The sequence below is a fragment of the Oncorhynchus gorbuscha genome, linkage group LG12 (assembly GCF_021184085.1).
Source record: "Oncorhynchus gorbuscha isolate QuinsamMale2020 ecotype Even-year linkage group LG12, OgorEven_v1.0, whole genome shotgun sequence".
Classification (NCBI taxonomy): Eukaryota; Metazoa; Chordata; class Actinopteri; order Salmoniformes; family Salmonidae; genus Oncorhynchus; species Oncorhynchus gorbuscha.
Window position 1 is genome coordinate 32,990,860 of NC_060184.1, and position 7,175 is coordinate 32,998,034.

Sequence of the window (7,175 nt, forward strand, 5' to 3'; positions counted from 1 at the left end):
GCGGGGGCAGTAGACAGCCCTATCCCTAAGAAGCTAGTTTCTATTTTTACTCCTGGTGTTCAACAATTACATCAAATCAAATGTATTTATATAGCCCTTCGTACATCAGCTGATATCTCAAAGTGCTGTACAGAAACCCAGCCTAAAACCCCAAACAGCAAACAATGCAGGTGTAAAAGCACGGTGGCTAGGAAAAACTCCCTAGAAAGGCCAAAACTTGCAGCATGCCTAAGGCACGTTCACACAGATGAGCAGGGACCCTGGGCATCTTTATTTTGGTATTTTTCAGAGTCAGTAGAAAGGCCTCTTTAGTGTCCTAAGTTTTCATAACTGTAACCTTAATTGCCTACCATCTGTAAGCTGTTAGTGTCTTAATGACTGTTCCACAGGTGCATGTTCATTAACTGTTCATGGTTCAAATCAAATCAAATCAAATCAAATCAAATCAAATCAAATCAAATTTATTTATATAGCCCTTCGTACATCAGCTGATATCTCAAAGTGCTGTACAGAAACCCAGCCTAAAACCCCAAACAGCAAGCAATGCAGGTGTAGAAGCACAGTGGCTAGGAAAAACTCCCTAGAAAGGCTAAAACCTAGGAAGAAGCCTAGAGAGGAATCAGGCTATGAGGGGTGGCCAGTCCTCTTCTGGCTGTGCCGGGTGGAGATTATTACAGAACATGGCCGAGATGTTCAAATGTTCATAAATGACCAGCATGGTCAAATTATAATAATCACAGGCAGAACAGTTGAAACTGGAGCAGCAGCACGGCCAGGTGGACTGGGGACAGCAAGGAGTCATCATGTCAGGTAGTCCTGAGACATGGTCCTAGGACTCAGGTCCTCAGAGAGAGAGAAAGAAAGAATTAGAGAGAGCATACTTAAATTCACACAAGACACCGGATAGGACAGGAGAAGTACTCCAGATATAACAAACTGACCCTAGCCCCCCGACACAAACTATTGCAGCTCGGGGCGGCAGCGTAGCCTAGTGGTTAGAGCGTTGGACTAGTAACCGGAAGGTTGCGAGTTCAAACCCCCGAGCTGACAAGGTACAAATCTGTCGTTCTGCCCCTGAACAGGCAGTTAACCCACTGTTCCCAGGCCGTCATTGAAAATAAGAATATGTTCTTAACTGACTTGCCTGGTTAAATAAAGGTAAAATAAAAAATAAAAAAAATAAAAAAATACTGGAGGCTGAGACAGGAGGGGTCAGGAGACACTATGGCCCCATCCGATGACACCCCCGGACAGGGCCAAACAGGAAGGATATAACCCCACCCACTTTGCCAAAGCACAGCCCCCACACCACTAGAGGGATATCTTCAACCACCAACTTACCATCCTGAGACAAGCCCGAGTACAGCCCACAAAGATCTCCGCCACGGCACAACCCAAGGGGGGGTGCCAACCCAGACAGGAAGATCACATCAGTGACTCAACCCACTCAAGTGACGCACCCCTCCCAGGGAAGGTATGAAAGAGCCCTAGTAAGCCAGTGACTCAGCCCCTGTAATAGTGTTAGAGGCAGAGAATCCCAGTGGAAAGAGGGGAACCGGCCAGGCAGAGACAGCAAGGGCGGTTCGTTGCTCCAGAGCCTTTCCGTTTACCTTCCCACTCCTGGGCCAGACTACACTCAATCATATGACCCACTGAAGAGATGAGTCTTCAGTAAAGACTTAAAGGTTGAGACCGAGTTTGCGTCTCTCACATGGGTAGGCAGACCATTCCATAAAAATTGAGCTCTATAGGAGAAAGCCTTGCCTCCAGCTGTTTGCTTAGAAATTCTAGGGACAATTAGGAGGCCTGTGTCTTGTGACCGTAGCGTACGTGTAGGTATGTAAGGCAGGACCAAATCAGAGAGATAGGTAGGAGCAAGCCCATGTAATGCTTTGTAGGTTATCAGTAAAACCTTGAAAACAGCCCTTGCCTTGACAGGAAGCCAGTGTAGGGAGGCTAGCACTAGAGTAATATGATCAACTTTTTTTGGTTCTAGTCAGGATTCTAGCAGCCCTATTTAGCACTAACTGAAGTTTATCTAGTGCTTTATCTGGGTAGCCGGAAAGTAGAGCATTGCAGTAGTCTAACCTAGAAGTGACAAAAGCATGGATGAATTTTTCTTCATTTTTGGACAGAAAGTTTCTGATTTTTGCAATGTTACGTAGATGGAAAAAACTGTCCTTGAAACAGTCTTGATATGTTCTTCAAAAGAGAGATCAGGGTCCAGAGTAACACCGACAGTCATAGCATCACAGTCTTTGTAGTTGAGGTCCGTTCAAAGCAGTGCAATTACTCCACTATAAAACAGTAATACAAAATTGATCTACAATAACTGCTAATGTAAACATGTACATAATTACCACTACATTGACAGAGGATTAAGGTTGGGTAAAAAAAGAAGAGGATTACACGTCTAACCTTATTTAGCATATTTTCCCTTCATTGTCCAATACAGTGATTCCCTTTCATTCACATTGACAAATCAAATTGTTCAGACTCATAGAAAAGTGATAACACAGTATTAAATGCAGTGCACATTATAAAATGATTTGGCACCTGATAAAGACTACAAATTTGACGTAGAATCATGGGTTGAGGAAGTTGTCATTAGATGCACGATTAAAAAAATGTGTTAGACAGACATTGCATAATGCCTGTTTATAAAGGTTTTAGGCACCTCTCACACTCCTCCTGTGATGCGGTACCATGCCAGGCTAACTTCATGTGTCGGGGCATCAGCACTCTCCTGAAACACACATCACCCTCAGACAGTGAGAGAACAGAAAAAGAAAGAGTAAAGAAAGGTAAAGGCATAGTGAGTGAACAAAGAAATGTGAATTGAGTGAATCCCTATTGCTCAGTGTTATTTTCCGTTCAAGTAGGTCTTGAGTGTCAGCGTCTCAGTCCCACCTGTGTGTCTGCCTCGGCGTACACTCGGACCACATCCTCAGTACCTGAGGGGCGGACAAAGGAGCGTGCCTGTCTGTGCTTATTCACCAGGCGGTCTATGGCCTCCTGCAGACCTGCTGAACTCACTGTTCTCCTCTCTGCATCTGTAGTGTCAATCACACGCTGGTCTGCCACCTACAGGCCACACAACAACACTGCAACTGAGGCACTGGGATAAAGTGTTAAAACATATATACAAGATTTCCTTATTATACAGGCATTTAAAGTAACATACGATGCAACCACCCACGCAAACACACACCTTGACTTTGAGCTGTCTGTTGGGCAGATCTGTGTAGACGGCGTCCCATTGTTGTACGGTCATCCCTCTGATGGTTAACACTGCCTCAATCAGTAGCATGTCAGAGATAGCATCTCCTACGGTCTGCAGTGAGAGCGAGAGGAAAATGTCAGATATGCATACAGGATTGGACCCTTAAATTGCAACGAACGTGTGTAGTCACTATTGCTGAAAACGGTTGATTGTGTTGCCATGGCCGTGTGTGGTCATACCTGGTTGATGAGGTTGACCGTCTTCTGCAGTAGCGGTGCAGCGTTTTCCCTCTCGTCGTTGGTGTTGGAGTCCCGGGCTAGCTGATCTTCTCTTCTGCTTCTTTACTGAACAAGACCTGAGACAGGACCGCAATCATACAGACAGGCCGTCACTGAGCGGGCACGTTCAAGCAATCTACCCATCACAGATCAGTGTGTAAGCATGTGCAAGTCGGTTTCCTACTCACAGTCCCGTGGCCATTGGCCTCGAAGTAAATGCCAATGTCAAACTCCTGGGCTGCATGGTGAAGGTGTTTCACTCCGGTCTTGGTACACCGCACTATCACCTGGAGGGAGGAGAGGTCAGCACTGATCGCATGTGTGTTGGAGCGACTAAGGTGTGTGTGTGTGTTTGTGTGTCCTCACCTTCATGGTGTCTTCCAGGTAGCGTGTAGAGCTGCCGTTAGCGTATGCCGTCTGTACCACGGCTATTTGTAGGTCAAGACCAGCCTGCGCAAATCAAAACACACACAGGGGAACATGTCAGTGTGTGCACACTTCTGAATGAGGAGGAGTTGGTGTGTTATGTAGGGTCATGTTTAAGCATCACAGGTGAGTAATAGCGAGTGCGTGGGTGTATACCTGTGTAAGCAGTTCTTTGAGGTATGTGCTGATGAGGGTGGCAATCTTGTCTCCCGTCTAGTAGGTGAAATCTCCCTGGTGAGTCGCAGTAGTAATAAACAATACGATCAGCATCACCATCATACGAACAGCAACGCTCCCCTGCACTCATCTCCACACCTAGAGAGAGATGTGACAGCTGATGCTTAAAGTTAGTGAGGGAGATATGAGTCTCCAGCTTCAGTGATCTTTGCAATTCGTTCCAGTCATTGGCAGCAGAGAACTGGAAGGAAAGGCGGCTTTGTGGGTGACCAGTGAAATACACCTGCTGGAGCGCTTGCTATGGGTGGGTGCTACTATGATGACCAGTGAGCTGAGATAAGGCAGGGCTTTACCTAGCAAAGACTTATAGATGACCTGGAGCCAGTGGGTTTGGCGACGAATATGAAGCGAGGGCCAGCCAACGAGAGCATACCGGTCGCAGTGGTGGGTAGTATATGGGGCTTTGGTGACAAAACGGATGAAACTGTGATAGACTGCATCCAATATGCTGAGTGTTGGAGGCAATTTTGTAAATGACATCGCCGAAGTCAAGGATCAGTAGGATAGTCAGTTTTATGAGGGTATGTATGGCAGCATGAGTGAAGAATGCTATGCTGCGAAATAGGAAGCCCATTCTAGATTTAATTTTGTATTGGAGATGCTTGATGTGAGTCTGGAAGAAGAGTTTAGAGTTTAACCAGACACCTAGGTATTTGTAATTGTCCACATATTCTAAGTCAGAACCGTCCAGAGTGGTGATGCTGGACGGGGGGAGGTGCGGGCAGCGATCGGTTGAAGAGCATGCATTTAGTTTTACTTGCATTTAAGAGCAGTTGGAGGCCACGGAAGGAGAATTGTGTGGCATTGAAGCTCGTCTGGAGATTAGTTAACACAGTGCCCAAAGAAGGGCCAGAAGTATACAGAATGGTGTCATCAGCGTAGAGGTGGATCAGAGAATCACCAGCAGCAAGAGTGATGTCATTGATGTATACAGAGAAAAGAGTTGTCCCGAGAATTGAACCCTGTGGCACCCCCATAGAGACTGCCAGAGGCCGGACAACAGGCCCTCCAATTTGACATTCTGAACTCTGTCTGAGAAGTAGTTGGTGAACCAGCCGAGGCAGTCATTTGATAAACCAAGTACTGCCTGTGATAGGCACTCACTACTGGGCCTGATGTAAAACAACCAATCACATTGAGTCTGCCGATAAGAATGTGGTGATTGACAGAGTCGAAAGCCTTGGCCAGGTCGATGAATATGGCTGCACAGTATTGTATTTTATAGATGGTGGTTATGATATCATTTAGGACCTTGAGCGTGGCTAAGATGCACCCATGACCAGCTCGGAAACCAGATTGCATAGTGGAGAAGGTATGGTGGGATTCGAAAATGGCCGGTGATCTGTTTGTTAACTTGGCTTTCGAAGACCTTAGAAATGCAGGGTGGGATAGATATAGATCTATAAGAGTTTGGGTCCAGAGTGTCTCCCCCTTTGAAGAGGGATATGACCGCGGCAGCTTTCCAATCTTTGGGGATCTCAGGCGATTCAAAAGAGAGGTTGAACAAGCTAGTAATATGGGTTGCAACAATTGCGGTGGATAATTTTAGAAAGAGAGGGTCCAGATTGTCTATCCCATGCTGATTTGTAGGGGTCCATATTTTGCAAATCTTTCAGAACATCAGCTATCAGGATTTGGGTGAAGGGGAAATGGGGGAGGCTTGGGAAAGTTGCTGTGGGGGGGTGCAGGGCTGTTGACTGGGTAGGGGTAGCCAGGTGGAAAGCATGGCCTGCTGTAGAAAAATGCTTATTGAAGTGTCTGGAGTGTACCAAGGGCTATATCTGTTCCAGGTTCTAAATATTTTGAATGGGGCATGCTTATTTAAGATGGTGAGGAAAGCACTTTTAAAAAACTACCAGGCATCCTCTACTGACAGAATGAGGTCAATATCCTTGGGGTTGTACCTGGTAGGTTCATTGATAATTTGTGTGAGATTGAGGGCATCTACCTTAGATTGTAGGACGGCCGGGGTGTTAAGCATGTCCCAGTTTAGGTCACCTAACAGTACGAGCTGTGAAGATAGATGGGGGGCACCGTTCAATCGATCTTGGAAGAAAGAGAGTACTTTACCCTGCGCACAGAAAAGTGACAGCTGTTTTTGATTGACTGGGAGCATACCATACCATACCATATGCTCAAACTCTCGTGAGCGGGCGATTCTCACAATGACAAGCCCCATTGAAAGCTGAGATCACGCTGAACACGTGGAGACTGTTCTGGGAGTGGTAACTGTTTGTGGAGGGTGTCTGTGATGACGTCAAAGGTGGCATACGTTTTCTGATGAGAAGAGATAGTTTGGGAGAATGCATATTTTGAGAGTTCTGCTTTACACAGAGACACAATTTAAACGGTTTTAAAAGCTTTAGAGTGTTTTCTATTCAATAATATTTTTTATTTGCATATATTAGCAACTTTTGACAAAAAATAATTATGTTTACCATGGGCACGCAATTACTCCAGCGGGGGCAGTAGACAGCCCTATCCCTAAGAAGCTAGTTTCCTATTTTTACTCCTGGTGTTCAACAATTACATCAAATCAAATGTATTTATATAGCCCTTCGTACATCAGCTGATATCTCAAAGTGCTGTACAGAAACCCAGCCTAAAACCCCAAACAGCAAACAATGCAGGTGTAAAAGCACGGTGGCTAGGAAAAACTCCCTAGAAAGGCCAAAACTTGCAGCATGCCTAAGGCACGTTCACACAGATGAGCAGGGACCCTGGGCATCTTTATTTTGGTATTTTTCAGAGTCAGTAGAAAGGCCTCTTTAGTGTCCTAAGTTTTCATAACTGTAACCTTAATTGCCTACCATCTGTAAGCTGTTAGTGTCTTAATGACTGTTCCACAGGTGCATGTTCATTAACTGTTCATGGTTCAAATCAAATCAAATCAAATCAAATCAAATCAAATTTATTTATATAGCCCTTCGTACATCAGCTGATATCTCAAAGTGCTGTACAGAAACCCAGCCTAAAACCCCAAACAGCAAGCAATGCAGGTGTAGAAGCAC

The 7,175-nt window shown here is 45.4% G+C and overlaps 1 pseudogene; it reads right to left on the reverse strand.

Annotated features, from left to right (window-relative positions):
- Positions 1-2,632: 2,632 nt before the first annotated feature.
- Positions 2,633-7,175, reverse strand: part of LOC123990365 — a 5,856-nt pseudogene continuing 1,313 nt past the window's right edge.